Source organism: Phasianus colchicus, chromosome 17 (assembly GCF_987193195.1).
Source record: "Phasianus colchicus chromosome 17, bPhaCol1.hap1.1, whole genome shotgun sequence".
NCBI classification, from domain to species: domain Eukaryota; kingdom Metazoa; phylum Chordata; class Aves; order Galliformes; family Phasianidae; genus Phasianus; species Phasianus colchicus.
Window position 1 is genome coordinate 10964720 of NC_143452.1, and position 15606 is coordinate 10980325.

Sequence of the window (15606 nt, forward strand, 5' to 3'; positions counted from 1 at the left end):
TGCTGTTCTTGCAGGTTGTGGCCCAGCACCCAGCAGTCACACAGGGCTGCCAGCACAGCAGGGGCAGTGGGCACTGCGAGCACGGCGTGACACTGGGAGCTCTCAGCATCCCACTGAAGTTCATCAGCTCTCAGCAGAGGCCCAACGTGCAAAGTGCAGTTGGAAAGGAGAATGGTTCTGAAAGCTCAGCACGTTTGAATGGCATCCACGGGTAGCTTCAGTTCTGTGTTACTACCAATCCAACGTCATGCTGAGGATGGGACAGACTGGGCACTCTGGGGACGAGCACTGGGCTCAATACAAATAATGAAAGGAGATGAATTGCCCAATCCATCAATCAGGCCTAAGGGTTCAGGGCTTTGGTGCTGAACTCCATCAAACAGGAGACACATTTTCCCTTCTAACATCCCAGGACGGACGCAGGACACATGCAGGGCTTTGCACAGGTCGCATGTCACTACTGAGCCCTTTGCCTCCACCAGTCCTGGCAACAGGGAGACTGTGGGAGTCTGCTCTCTCCAACACACAAGCTTTGAAGGGTCTTTCCTGATGTATCTGCACAAAGCAGAGACCTTGAGGCCTTGCATGTACGTTCTAATGTTATTATTATCAAAAGAAATAAAGAGGGACATGGTGAGGTGAAAGGCAACAAAGCAGCCCAGGCAACAAAGGGAGACAGAGAGAGAGATTACAGTAGCAACGGGGAAGACAGAAAAGCAAATGGACAAAGTGCATGTGAAAGAATAGAGCCAAGGAGAGATATGCATACACGTGAGCAAGTAGAATCGTGCTGGAACACGTGAGCGTGTAACACACACAGGAGGGGGGCACGGAAACCCACGCAGGCAGGTGCAGTCCTGCACAGCCCTGAGCCCTTCGGACCCTCCGCGGGTTTGCAGCACTGCCCCTTGCACACATAGGATGCTGTGACCCACTTCATCCATCCGGCACAGACCCTCACAGCCATCCCATGGCAGTGGCAATCCTCACAGCCAAACCAAAGCTGTCACGCTCCAAGCGCTCATAGCAGCGCCTGAACCCCATCACACCCCCCCCACCACCCCCCCCAGGGCTCCATGCTGGAAATGGGGAGAGCTGGCAGCACGCAGCCACTTCCCATTGCCCACATGCAAACACGGCTCTCCCCAGCTTTGTCATCCTCACACGCTGCGTCTTCGCTTCCTGCTGTCTTTATCATTACATCGCAGACCTTTGCTCCTTCTCCTCTTATTTCCTGGGCTGCTTCACTTCCCCCCTCCTTCTCCACAGTTCTCTAGCTTTTTTTTTTCCATGTGATGATCATGTCAGAATTCATGCACGAAGCCCCAGAGCCCCTCGTGCGTGCCTAAACAGGGATAGGGACACTCAGAGCCCAGCATCCCAGTGCCAAAGGACTGGAATCCCCCCGTGCTCCCTCAGCCCCCCACCAGCAGGGCAGTGCAAGAAGCAGAAAAGTCCTTGACTCTGCATAAGCATCAATCTGCAACAACTGAAAACATCAGTGCGATCGCCATCATTTTCATCAAAAATCCAAAGCACAGCATCAGAGAAGGCTCTACAAAGAGAATTAACTCTCTCCCAGCCAAAAGTATGATATACCCCCGCTCCAGCTGTGCATGTCTCCTTCATGCACAGGAGAACAGTAACCTCCAAACCTCCACCAATCCTAACACTGAGGGAGCTCTGTAAATGTGGCTGAAGCCAACCAGGAGCAATACCACACAGGCAGATGTGCTTCTTTGCTTCCCACCCTCCAAATAATCACCTTCCCAGGTTGCTGGGTTAGCAGCAGCCTCAGCAGAGCTCGGGAACACAAAGCAGAGCAGCGTGCAGCCAAAAAGCCATTCTCCCCCATGGTGCACGTGGAGCTGTACCCACCTCCTGCCCAAAACCTATCACGGTCTCATGGTGAACTGACACCAAAACTCACACCTGAATACATGATGTGATTCAAAACCAGAATAATGAGTCCCAGCTGGCTTGAGCAGTGCTGAGAGTGAACCTTTAAAAGGCTCAGGAGTGAACCAGACCCAGGCCTCAGCCCATGGCAGGTATACCAAATGCTCAGGAGTCAGCTGCTGCTCTTGGTGCACAGATAGACTTCACACACACAAAAACACCTCACCCACCAGATACAAAAGGAGAAAGAAAAGCTGGCATTACTATTTCCAAATATACTTGGGAGGCACCAGATAGCACGGCGATGGAGCAGATAGGAAAAAAAAGGAGAGATATGAGTCTCAGTGCCATCCTTTGAGTGCTCACAAGGGAAATGCACGTGCTGCCTTATGGCAGCCAGGACCAGGCAGCATGCTCCCAGCCCTCAGCCCAGCTCAGCTGTGCTCCAAAGCAAGGGCCTTCCAGCCTGCTGCTTCAAAGCCCCTCCCTCTCATTGCTATTTTGCAGCAGACAGCTTTTCACAACCAGGACAGCGCTTGGCAGGAGCAATACAGACCCAGCTGCAGATTTTCTGGTTCTTGGACAGCAAAAAGCTCAGAAAAGGCCTTCCCAGCAGCATCGAGCTGGACTGAAGTCTGTACCCAGAAACCAAAGAGGGACATTCAGCAGACTGAGAGCAGTCACAGGTCAGATCCTGCCCATCCAGCTCAACCACAGCAATAAACCGAGGCTAATTTGCAACAGCTGAGATAGCTCACTGCCCTGCTCTGAGGTTTGTTTTTTGGCACTCAGTTTCTCCGTCTTATCAAAACAGATATGTGATTGGCAGCATCACAGGCAGTCCCAGACATGCTTCTGCCATCAAACCCACAGAACACAGGCAAAGCGTCCCACTGTGCTAACCAGGTTAACAAGGGCTCTTTAACAAAAGGCACCAAGCAACTTCCCACAGCGCAGGCACTCCAAAGAGGCATGCAGTAAGAAGTGTTTAGGAGTTCCCAAAACACATGGCAGCATCACCACTGGCCGCACGCACAGCCAGAGCGGTGGAAGACAAATCAATCCTTTTCCCAGCCCATTAACCAGAAAGCAGCAGCCCCAGCACACTGAGAAGCCACCACAGTGCTTGCACAGTCCTTTGAGCCTCTCAGTGCTGTGGTGTGAGCTCATGTCTGTCACAGAGCAGCCCAGAACCACCAGCTCATCCAGATGGGGTCACGTCCCAGAGCAGCACCATCTGTAACTCACAGAAGCGCGTGGGCACCCAGGTGTAGCCTAACCCAGTGGTTCCAGACACGAGTCCTTCATTGCACAAAAATGCCAACAGCTTTTCCAAAGCCTGGAAATACTCACCTGTGGTTGCTTCTCCACCCAGGGACGGCCCAGTGCTTGCAATTCATACCTCCATCGCATGGCAGTACCAAGGAAGGAAGCAGCACCAGCTGCCAGCACAGCACGCAGGACAAGGCAGGTCTCACAGTGTCAGACTCCACAGCCCTGACCCACGAGCTCCTGCCTGCCCCAGCTAAGCCATCACCAAGCCCTGGGTGAGGGTCAGCAGCAGCCACTGCAGCCCTGGTTGCTGGGGGCTTTGCCTACGGCACCCACACCAACTGCAGCTGCTCAGAGCTCTCTGTGCCCAGCACAGCTGCCCAAAGCCGGGTCAGATCAAACCCACCTGAGGGTTTGCCCGATCCAAACTCAGGCAGCAACACAGAGACGTTTGGGAAGGGTGTGGTTGCTTCTCAGCCTCCGGCAAGCCTACCTCAGCCATTGCCCACTAGAGGATCCTGCTTCTAATCTCATCTCTCAGAGCACCTTTCAAATTAATTCGTTAATTGGCGTGTCAGGCTGCGCATAGGAACGGAGGATGCATGGCTCCCTCTGCCGGCACGCGGCCCGAGGAGCCCCACGCCCTCTCCTCCCCAAAAACAGCGGGACCCCAACGCTGCTCTGCCCGCAGCCCCTCGGGGGGCACAGCCCGAGTCCCACCCAGGGAAGGCTGCCCGAGGAAACACCCCGCCCCTGGGCACGCTGCTGCAGCTGTGCTGGGGAGAAGAGCATACCCTTGGGGAACAGGCCAGGGGGGCATTGCAAAAGGGTGCTCAGCTGACTTCTAGACGTTTGAGCTGGGACATCACTTCCTAAGAGCTGTGCTGATGCTCGTCTGTTATCCAAAGGCTCTGCCGTATTGCCACCGGCCGAGCTCTGAACGCTGTAACCCCCAGCTCCTCAAGGAACTGCTCGCTTCGCGTCCTTCACCTCCCAGACTCAGCAGCAGGGAAGGAAGCTGCCCCTCCACACAACGCACCTCTGGCAGCCCCACTGGCCGCGGCTGTGATGGCAGGCAGGAGAGCGTTTCTGTACCGTTCAGAAACAGAACGGTGAAAATCCAGAAGAGCCCACGGCCGGGGGTGACTTCAGAGTGGGGTCTCTGGAGATGAGGGGTGGTAGTGTCCCATCTCTGATTTCTCACACATGGCCATCTCAAACTGCATCTTGAGAGGATGCTGAGGTGCCGGCTGGGGAGAGGAGGTGCTCAGAATTTAGGAGCCACTGTTAGCAGCAAGGATTACCAGAGAAACAGCATTCTGAGGATTGCAAATTCCAGGAAGCAGCAGCAGTAGGAACGGAGGGAGATAATCCCAGTGACAGAGAGGGAAGGAAGCGGGACCAGGAAAGGGAGCACAGCATCCTCAGGTGCATACAGAACTCATTGTGCTGCCCCCTATGAGCCACAGCCCCCCCATAGCTCACCCTACATCAGTCACAGCCTACCAGCCCACACCTTTCCCCATTCCTGCACACACAGCACTGTGTTTCTGTGCCCCTACTTGTGCACAGGCTTCTGCCAAAAGAAACACAGTGCTTTTGAGGCTCTATTTATTGCCCAGGATGTTTCTATGGAGACTCCCATCATTGGCTGAAAAAGGCTTCTGGCCATCAGCATCTTCAGGTGGGTTGAGGGCTTCAAGCTGCAAATCACCAGCATTTCTTATTGCCATCAGCCACAGTTAATTAGGAAAAAAATTAGCAAAACCTACTTGAAGCGGTGATGGTGAGTAAAGCAATGTTGCAAGTAAAAAGGAGTGGTTCTGCAGCCTTTTTCCCTCATTGTCCTCTGAAGTACTGTAGCATGGCAGAGCAGAAAAGGGATAGAGGCATCTGCAAAAGGGGACTGAACAGAGTTCTGCTGTGATGATTCCCTGCGTGGGAAGGCTTTTCCATTCAGCAAGGCTCACACAGCTGTACCCTTGCAGCAAAGGGATGCTTACCCTGTACAATATCTGGTCCTGGCACGCTGCTTCCCAAAGGAAGGCCAGGATGCTCTCAGCTCTGCTCAGTGAGCACCTGACCAAATGCTGCAGCCGCAGACTTGTGACTTGCTGACAAACACCAGGCCCAGCATCACCTCCCTGTGTACCCACAGCTTCCCTCCACTGTCAGCCACTCAGTGCCAAGATCAGCACAGGACAGAGGTGAGGCAGCTCTCTGCGCAGCAGACCCTGCACACAACAGTTTGGTATCAGTGTTAATAGGCACCAGTCCTAATAGGCAGCGTGTGAACTAAACCACGGGAAAGCACCTTGATTTTCAGCACAGCTCTTGGGGCAGCAGGGAATGATCCGGCCAGAACCTCACCCTTGGGATGCAGGCAGATGGGCCGGCTGCTTTCTGTGCAGCCTCAACCTGTCTGTCCTTCATGTTTTGTTCAAAGAAGCCTTATGGGATCTTACAGCCTCCATAGGAAAAGAAGGACCCCACACCCCCTGCAGGCATGCCAGCCAGCCTGGAGGGTTGGGAAAGGCAGCAAGTGCTGAAAAAGACATCTGCTTTTGCTATGCAGTCATTGCACCACAGAACCAGCAGTACAGCCTCAACCAGCAGTGCTTTCCCAACAGCACAGCACAAAACTGTCTCCTCTCAATCAAAGCACAAAATAAACACAAAACAAAACTTGAAAAAAAAAAAAAAAAAACAACCCAGAAGTGAAAGAGATATAGGGCTAACATAAGGTAAAGTATTATGGAGTCATAGGATGGTTTGAGTTGGAAGGGACACCTCAAGGCCATCCAGCCCAATGCCCTGCAGTGAGCAGGGACACCCACAGCTCCATCAGTGCTCACAGCCCCCCAGCCTGACCTGAGTGCCTGCAGGGATGGGGCACCCACCTCATCTCTGTGCCACTGCCTCACCGCCCTTACTGTAAAACCTTTTTCCTTTACATTCAAACCAAATCTCCCCTCTTTCAGTTTGAAACCGTTTCCCTTGTCCCATCACACACAAACTGCTCAAGAATCCATCCCCTCTCCCTTACAGCCCCTCCAGGCACTGACACACCACTCTCAGCTCTCTCCACAGCCTTCTTCCTCCCTTCTGGGCTGCACAGCCCCAGCTCTCCTCTCCTGTCATTGCAAGGGATCAAGCTGAAAATAACTGGGGTGTGCTGTGTTCCCTTTACAAGCTTTCCAAATAATGGAACGTCCTCAGTGAATGCAAAAAGAACTGTGATCCTGGGGAAAGGGACTTTTGTGGCTATTGGTGGGGTCAGAGCAACTCCCACTGTCCCTCCAGTTCTCTGAAGTGGAAACCAATGCTCAAACTGGATGTGGCTGAGGCACAGATGTCCCGTGGGCACCCAGCTACAGATCCATAGCCCTAAAATGAGCTCCCCATGCCTTTGCTCTGCACGAGAGCAGGGAAAGCTGACGGGCAGCATTTTGCTGGCCAAACCCATTTTCTACATGCAATTCATCAAAAATCAGATCCTTCCAAACGGGCCGTGCCTTAGGACATGTGGACTAATCCACAGAGAAGTGTCACTCCTTGTAAACTCAAACACAGTTGCATAACAGCGTGGTTAAAAGATATCCACGCCAACCCACGCATGGTTGTGTTCTTATGTACAAATGCAGTTTGGTGATGGCAAAAGAAAACAAATATTGCCACGCTACTTCTTCTTCAACGTGCTTTACTTTAGTTTTCCAACATGGGCTCTCAGGATGATTGGTTTCAGTTGCCACTTGTCTGTCCAAGGTATGAAATCACCGTGTCACATCACAGGCAATGCACCAAAAAGCAAAGGAGCAAAGCACTTTTATTTTTTTAAGGAAAAAAGCTGCTGCTTTTTTACCTATGAAACAGCACACACTTTTTTCTTTCACAAGCCCATCAGTTTCAATGTCGTATCATCACCATTTCATACAGAGACCAAGTTTCACCTGCTCCAGCCCCCACTTAGCCGGAGCAGAGATGTATGCAGTACTGAGGTCAGTACAGGCTCTGGGCCATCTTATCCCATTTCAGTGGGTTCTCCCCTGTGCAACTCTCAGGGTCCTGTCAACATTTCCAGGGATTTCATCAATAAGCAGCAGAACCACCTCTTGGCCTTGAACACAAATAAACGGAGTATCAGTACAGCAAAACCATTTCAGACTCTTGTTTCCATTTTCCCCTGCTATGCGATACCCAAAGCCAGACAAGCAATTTATTTCCAGCGTTTGAAAACTGATGTGCCAGGATCACAATCTCCAACCCCGATAAGTGTTTGCTGCACATACTCCTTAACTGGTGCTCATGAGAAAGGTGGAGAGCATCCACTGGTCTCCTAAGGGAAAACAGAGTGCAGCCGGGGCTCTGAGCTGGGCACCAGGTCTGCAGGAGCACGTTCTGCAGGCTTCAGCAGAAACATAAGTCCTCTGAACAGGTCCCAAAGAAATCGTCATCACCCGGGATTTCCTTACCTGGGATTTCCTCGGTGGCATGAAAGATTACAGGACTGGCTGCTGCTGCAACAGCACAGCACCAAGCCAGCAGCAGACAGGGAGAGGCACATCTCCCTGGTTCTCTGGAAGCTCTGGAGAAGCAGAGCTCTGGTGGTATGTCCTTCTTGCCCCCTTAGGTGCAAAGCTTTCCCTGAAATGCACTGTGCTGTCTTGGGAAGTTATCCCTGAACTCTGCGCCTGCCTCTCCTTGCTGCTACCTGCACCATCATGCCGGTAACTGTTCTTGCTCATGTATAAAATGAGGTTAGGAGAAAAGACAGCACAGATCTCCCCATACAGTACAACCGAATGTTACAGCGATCAGAAATCAGACAAAAGAAGAATGGAGGCATCAACCACATCCCTCCTTGCCCTGCTGGCACCACAAGCAGCAGTGGGAGCCTGGCTGCCACGGGATGGGCTCCCAGGGCACTCAGCTCCCGGGGCTGGTGTGAGTGCTGTGGCTGTGCACGCAGGAGGGGCAGATGCAGCTGCAGCCCTTGCCCTCAGCAGGGCCCTGCACAGCCATTGGGGAACCACGTTTTCAATTAGGAAAGTGCCAGTTTTAGCAGCGTTATTTTTTTAGCGTGGTTATTTATAGTTTGTTGTTAAGAAAAAACAAAACAAACCAAAACAACCAACAACAACAAACACCACAAACGTGGCTCCACGCAGAGAGATGCTCCCCTGCCTGCTGAAGGGACTTGGGCAGCACTCCTCGGGCAGCTCAGACACACGTTCACACACGTCCCCGAACATGCAGCTGGCATGGAGGGCTCCGGTCTCACTACGAAAAATGAGATCGTTCTTGGGTAGGAAGGAGCCCGAAGAGGCTGCTTGAAGATAGCACAGGTTTAAAAAGAACCGCAGCTCCGTGAGAACCCGAGCCCTTTATTGAAGGATACGCCGAACCACGCAGCTGCCGGAGCCCTGGGCACCACCAGCGATGCCCAACGGCGCATAAATCCAAGTCCTCACCCGCCCTGCGGAGCTGAAGCGCACAACGCTACGGCCGCGGCGCGTCGAAGGGGCGGCGGGGTGCAGAGCCGCGGCGGTCCCGGGCCGTTTGGGGCAGGGCCGAACCCGCACAGCCCCGCGGGGAGCGCCCGCCGCAGCCTCTCCGAGAGGCTCCAAAGTTTGCGGCGCGGCGATGGACGGGAAAGTTGGGTTCCACCCGCCGTGCTCCGCCCGCCCCGCCGTCCGCAGCGCCTCTTACCTGGGGCGGCGACCGCGGCGGTCCCCCCGCGCGTGGCTCCCGGCCTCCCGCGGCATCTCGCGCCGCTCCCCGGCACCGAACGGCTCCCGGCGGCCCCGCGCGGAGCGGAGCGCAGCGGCTGCTGGCACCGGGCGGGCACGGCGCGAGGCGGGGCGCGGGCGGCGGGGTGTGTGGCTGGGGATGCATGTGCGGCGAGAGCCGCCTTCCTCCCCCTCGCTTCCTTCGCTCCCTTCCTTCCCTCCTTCCCCGCCAGCCCTGCCCAGCCCAGCCTCTGCTGGAGACTCTGAGAATGCAGCGCGGGGTCCCCGCCCGGGACCGGCCCTGGGGTCCCGCCCCGAGGGACCGGCGCGCACCTCGCTCCGGGTACCGGCTGCGGGGATGTGCCCCACGTCTGCCCTTGGGGCGGCCCGAGCCCGGCCCTACGGACCAGCCGCCCCCTCGCCTCCTATTCCCTCAGCATCCAGGTACCAAGCCGCCTAGGATTCGCTGAGAGAGAATGGGGCCATCCTGGAGTTAAAGAGCGAGCCACGGCGCTGGGGCACGGGGCACACCTCGCTGCCCGGCCCCACGGAGCGCCGATGGTGGTTGGAGTCACCTATGGCTGAGAACGCACAAATACAGAGCATGGCAGCATAGCGCCAGGCTGAGGAGCTAGAGCACCCATGGGGAGGGGTGACCCCAGCTCGCCCTCCCACATCTCCATGGCCCAGTGGAAGCTTGGCAGAGGCTTCAAAATGGGCACGGACTTTGCAGGTTGGTAGACCCCCATAAACGTGTGCTTGGAGCATCCTCAGTATCCAGCTCAGGTCTCAGGTTTCTTCTCCAGGGCTGTACAGTAGGCACCATCCGGGCCCAGCAGCGCCCTGCAGTCACAGGGACAGCTGTGCAGCTCAGTGCTTGTGGTGGAAAGCCCTGTGCCAGTGAGATCCACAATGGGGTGACAAGTTTACAGATTGCTGTGGCCATTATTAGGACAGGGGGAAAGTGGAAGCAGGGAAGAAAAGATGATCAAAGCTGGTGAGGCTGCAGTATCATTTTAGGACTGATAAATTTGGTTATGTGTCAGGGTTTAGCCACAACTCAGGCAAACAGCTCCAGAGGGATGTTTTCCAGTCTCCACTGTTTTCACAGTGATCTCTATCTAGTAATGGGCCTTGGAATCTGACCCTGGAAAGAGTAAAACAGAGCAGCAGAGAAGGGAATGCCCTGCTGCTCCATGTGTGCAGTGCCTTGTACACATCTTGTGCTCAGCCAATAGGGGCAAAAAAAGGTTGTAACACAGCAGCAGGGTTTCTCATCCACATATCACTTGGGTATGGTGCTTCCCGCACTGGCAGGTTGTCTGCAGGTCAGGGAGAAGTGGATGTAAAGCAGAAGAGAGTGGCTTATAATCACAGCATGAATCCAGGGGAAATGACTTCTTTCCCAGACCATGAGCTGAGCAAGGCAGCCAGCTCAGGCACCTTTCCCCCCATACAGCTCCAGCACAGCACAAGGCCTCCAAACCTCGTACAACTGCACGACTCCCACCCTTGAAGGCCAACAGCTCTTCACATGTGAGCACTGAGTGCAGCCCCCACAGCTCTGTTCCACAGCAAACACCACACATCCCTTCTGTGTCATGTCTTGCATTCTCAGTGATGCAAGGATGATTGGTTATCCTTTATCTTTGCTGGCTTCTCCTGTATCTCCACAGCGATTTAGTCTTTATCTGGCTTCTCCTTTCCTTCTATTCCCATCTTTCTTTATCCCAGCATTCAAACAGCCCTTTTGTAATTTTTAGCCCCCTGTACCTGCAGCACTCTCTCCTTATCCTGCTGCACTCTCCCCATCTCGTGGAGCTCCAGACCCCTTTGCTTTGTTCTCTCGCTTTCGTTCTGCTACTGACTTGTTGCATCTCCCATGTTGTGATTTGCCTTCTCTGCTCTGTCCCTTTCACTCATCTTTTCTCCTCAGCTCTTTTGCTCCTTTCCCTTCCTTTTCCCATTTTTTGCACTAAACCCCCCCACCAGCTCCCATGTGCCTTTGTCTGTAGGAGTTGAAAATGAAAAGCTTTTCCAACCTGATCCCGAGCAGCTTTCCCTGGTACTTTCATCTCCACAGCACATTTGTAAAACTGCTCAGACCAAAGAGTCATCACATGAGCTGAAGAAATACTAAAGAAATATCAGAAGAAAAAAAAAAAACCACAACACAAAACCAAACCACCAGGACTCCTGGCATCAGATGGAAATTTGTCTTCTCCACGTAAACCTCCCTCATTCACTACCACTGAGATAATCTCCTTCAACTGTTCCCATAAACTCTTCACACAGTGAGATTTGTCAGCACTCCTCTCGCCTGCCTGCAGTTCTTACCCCTTTCTTATGTGTTCTGTGCAGCATCCAGCACTGTCTGGGCCAGAGCAGCTGCAGACAATGACTCCAAGAAAAACTCAGGGAAGAAGTGCTTTCAGACCTCTGCTCTCATAGTGCTTTGGTGCAGGCTGTGCTTTGCAGGACAAGGACAGCCAACCTTAGCTGTGACCAGCAGCAGGGAATTCCAAAGTTCCCACCTATGGATCTATGCTCCACACAAAGCTGTCTGCTCATGTGGAAATTTGTTGCTGAGGAGCTCCTGAATACTGGCTATTCTCACAATGCTGTGAGGGATTAATCTTGCTAAATCCTCCTACTTCTTCCCTATTGGAGAGCAGATTCAGCACAGGACAAGCTCTGTGACTCACCTCTATGTTGGCAGAGCCAGCTCCCATTAATCTAACTCCCTATCTAATGTCCATATCTTAGTGGCAGGCAATCCATCTCCAGTCCCGCTCTCTGTCCAGGACCCAGCTCCCTGTCACTCACAACCTGCCCAATTCTGCTGCCCTGCAGAGCTTCTCCAAAGCAGGATGGTGGGACACCTTCATCCCCACTACCTAGGATGACAGTAAGGGACAGAATCTGGGCTGGACAGGTCCTTGCTGGGCAAAGCAAAATCGGGCTGCGGTGAGAGCTGTGCTCAGCATCGGCCCAAAGGCCTTTTTTAATTCTCAGCTCTCACCTGGCACCATCTCAGGAACAGACATTCCTCCCCTACAGCTCAAGGATGGCACAAGGCCTCCAAACCTCGTACAGCTGCATGACTCCCACCCTTGGAGGCCAACAGGAACACAGCTCACGTGTGTGAGCACTGAGTGCAGCCCCCACATCTCTGCTCCACAGCAAACACCAGCACATCCCTTCCATGTCGTGTCTTGCATTCTCAGTGATGCAAGAATGGACATCAGAGCCAATGGGACGCAGTTGGGATGGGCACAGCCATGCACTGCCCTACGTTTGCTGAGCACACCCAGAGCAACCCATCTCCCTCAGCCTCTTCCTCAGAGCACTTCTCACATGCTGCTCCCCTCCAGCTGCCCGAGCAGCACCGCCTTGCTTTGGCTGATGGCAGCTTCCAGTCCTTTTCTGGGAGCATTTCCACTGTCCCGCACAGTTAGGCAGTCTCTCCCAATCTTTATTCTCCCCAAGTACTGTGTCATTTGCAGCCTCCACGGTGTCAGCCTTGTGATTAAATTCCAATGCCTTTATGAATAATTTGTTGCGCAATTATAAAGCAAATATTTAATTGAACTTTATGTAAAATTGCTTCTGCCTCTGAGCGCTGAACCGCTGGTTTGGGATAGGGAGTCACGCAACTTCCTATCAGACAGCAGGAGCCCAGCAAAGAGCCCCACAGCAAATGGGCTGACCTCCTCCCTAGAGCCTGAATTCGTAAGCAGAGCTTTGGCACCGCGATGACAATCTCAGGAGAGGATCCTCAGCCCCCAGCAGGGCCAGCAATCCATGCAGAAATACTTTGCACACCATGACGTCACCTGGAAGAGTTGGCATGGAGGGTCTGAGCACACCTCAGATTGGCCATGGCTTTGCCTCTGTAGGGAAAAACATCTCCATCAGCGAAACCAACAGAACTGGACAAAATCTTAATTTACTACGGTCTGTAAAAGAGGCTGAAGTGCCTATTTCCAGCAAGGGGAATTTGAAATCGAGAGAGGAAAACGAGTGCATTGAAGAGATCAGAAGCTCCTTTCCAAGCGTGTATCTGGTGCAGGTAATTGCTAACTGACCTGAGGGGCTCTTGAAATCGACCTAATGCAGCAGATTGTGCTGCACGGAGCAACTTGGAGGCTGGGGACAGGCACACACACGTGGCACTCCGTGCAGGCAGGTCCGGGCAGCGATGGGCAGCAGTTCCCTGCAGGAGCCCAGGGATATCCCCTTCCCCACCTGCACCTCCTTGCCTCCCAGCTCGGTTTGGGCAGCACCTGTGGCCAGCAGTATGACAGCCCTCATTCGCTTTGCATTTATGGCTACAGAGGAAGCAGCACAAAGTACCCCTTGGCTCCCGGCCACACGCTTCCTGCTGCCAGTTCACCCCAGGACCAGGGCCATTAGCTGCTGCCTCTGGCAGCTCCCTGCGCCCCGCAGCCCTTTGCTGCTCTTTGCTCACAGGTGTTAAAGGTTCCTTTCAAGGCGCACCCCTCTGCTTCCTCTACAATCCAGGCATTTTTTTTTAATAAATAGCACTTGCTCTGGCTCTGCGATGCCTATTTGGCTTCAAGCTTTCATCTCTGCCGCTGGTTGTGCCCAGCATGAAATGCTGCCACTCAGACTACAAAAATTAATGGTTGGGGCAGTCATTTGTAGCAGTGACTCAGCGCTCGCCCTGCTGGTCCAGTCCCAGACTGTGGCTTGAAGAAAGCCCGACAACAAGGGTTTGGAGTTGCTGGTGGGCAGGCGGCAGAGAGGTGACTGGGAGAGGATGCCCCACTGCTACGGGATGGCTCACGCAGTGCCCTTCTGCAGCCAGCACAGACACTCTGTTCCAAGCAGTGTTTACTCCGAGACCTACAGCTGGATGCACGGCTCAGCACTTAGGCAGGGTGAGACAGGAGCCATCCCCTAGATGTGTGCACTCACTGTGCAAAGAAAAGGCAGGAAAGGCAGAGGTCTGGGCTACACGCAAGGATCCCAGCTAGGCTGAAAGCTTAGAACAAGGTTAAGTGGAAGGAGGAGCACGACACAGCCTCCTCTCATGATTCTCTCTCTAGTAAATATACATGCATGCACACGCACTCCCACGTGCTTTTCTGTGCCCTTACACCGTCTGAGAGAGGGGAGAAGCAGCGCTCAGAGCAACTGTAATCTTCCCTTAAAGACAGGAGAGCTGTGGTGCAGTCACATGCAGTGAAAGCCCCAATTTTGCTGCAAAAAGCTGTGGAGAGCAGGTAAGTTGGAAAATAGCAGTAGTTTATTTCTGGTATTAGGATGGTCTTTGGACTCACATCCCAGCAAGGCACGGCAATGTGACCACTTTTGGAATATGCTGGTGCTGTAATGGCTGAGCTCATCGCCCTGAAAAATAACGTGGCTGGGAGGGAGCAGCAAAGCCCCAGCACTGCTGGTGAAGGAGCCCCTATCCAGTGCCTGCATCTGGAGGTACAGCATGAAGCCCATCCTTCCCCATGCCCAACCCCCTCCTATGCAAACCCTGCCCAGCCATCGCCAACAGATCCACTGCCTTTTAACAGATGCCTTTGCATGCCTGGTGAGCTCCTTGGCTCCTACAGCCCCTCTCATAGAGAGTTGCCTTTGTGTTGCATGGCACACTTTCCTCGTGCCACGTGTTGCTCTTCTGTCTCTGCTAACAGATTTCCCTGTGTATCACTTCATGATACGTGTGTGCAGCTGCAGGAACCCAAGCCTCCCCAAGGGCACAGCACAAGTGCACCATGTCGAGCTCACTCAGTTACCAGGATCCAGGGAATAATCCCAATGTTATAACAAACATAAGTATTTCCAAATGGCAAAATTGTGTCATCTCTCCTACTTCCCAGGTGTAGGACCTACCAGTGTAGGTACTTTTAGAACAGACTGAAATGTAGCCCACTTTGCCCTCTGCCCACAGAACGAGGTTTAGCTGTTGTGTATTTCTTCCTTTCCTTTTTCCAGGGCTACCACCCTACCAACCCCACCTGCCCCTCTGAAGCCAACCTAACCTCTGCATTTCATACACCACTTCACAGCATAAGGTCCACAATACGCTTTTACCCAGAGTCCTCCAGAAGATGCAGCCTTGAAGAACACATTCTGAGTCACAACTTTCAGGGTACATTAGGGTCACATTTGCTATAACTTGGGATTTTCCTGGGAAATACTCCTGCTTTCTTTAAATGCTCTGTATCTCTTACCGGAGGTGATTTCTCCTTTCCAAAGGGCAGCCCTCCTGTCCAGACTTCTGCTGTTGTAGCTTCTGGCTCTCATTCATTGGATGCTTGCCTTTCCTTTCATACCACATACAGAATTCCAATTCTGTCAGCTCCACCGTTTTACTGCAGGTCTTCAATCATGTCACAGACTGATTGGCTTCTGCTCGCATGAAAAAAGTTAAAAGGAGTCGTTGTTTCATGGGATGCATAACCACGTTTTGTCACGTTTTTATTTTCTCTTCCACGTTTTTCTCCTCCTCTGACCCTATGCACAGAGACTGGCGCTTTCACGTTAGCGTTTCTTTCATCTACACTAATTGCTGTTAAATGGATCTCAAACTGCCTGATAGTTTCCGTTCTCAACTGCATCCCAGCAGGGAAGGGTTTAACGCTGGACCCTGTGATATGCTTGTTAGTTCTTCCAAGAGCTCTCAGAAGCCATCAAAGATCATACTTACATTTTGTGAGAGCCACCT

At 53.1% G+C, this 15606-nt stretch overlaps 1 protein-coding gene across 5 annotated transcripts in view; it reads right to left on the bottom strand.

Annotated features, from left to right (window-relative positions):
* Nucleotides 1-9034, bottom strand: part of CDH22 (cadherin 22) — a 57915-nt gene extending 48881 nt beyond the window's left edge. For 3 of the 5 annotated variants that reach the window (XM_090152433.1, XM_031587920.2, XM_090152432.1), the window contains exon 1: nucleotides 8881-9033. The gene's annotated coding sequence lies outside the window, so the exon portion shown is untranslated. Of the gene's footprint in view, nucleotides 1-3252; nucleotides 3434-8880 lie in introns of those variants that run through there. The other 2 variants (XM_090152431.1, XM_090152434.1) reach the window with 2 other exon arrangements.
* Nucleotides 9035-15606: the final 6572 nt, after the last annotated feature.